We start from the raw sequence: 244 nt of genomic DNA on the forward strand, positions 1-244 counted from the left end.
AGAAGGAGAATTGATGCCTTTGAGCTGTGGTGCTGGAGAAGAGTACTGAGAATACCATGGACTGCTAGGAAAACAAACAGATTCGTCCTGGTAAGGGTTAAACCGGGTGGCTCCTTGGAGGCAAGGATTCTGAAGCTCCGTCTAGCATACTTTGGACGTGTTGTGAGGTGGGACTAGTCGTTGGAGAAGGACATCATGCTTGGGAGGATGGAGTTAAGGCGCAGGAGGGGAAGCCCTTCTATGA

Source organism: Elephantulus edwardii, unplaced genomic scaffold, assembly GCF_000299155.1.
Source record: "Elephantulus edwardii isolate Elephantulus edwardi_28Jun2011 unplaced genomic scaffold, EleEdw1.0 scaffold00100, whole genome shotgun sequence".
NCBI classification, from domain to species: Eukaryota; Metazoa; Chordata; class Mammalia; order Macroscelidea; family Macroscelididae; genus Elephantulus; species Elephantulus edwardii.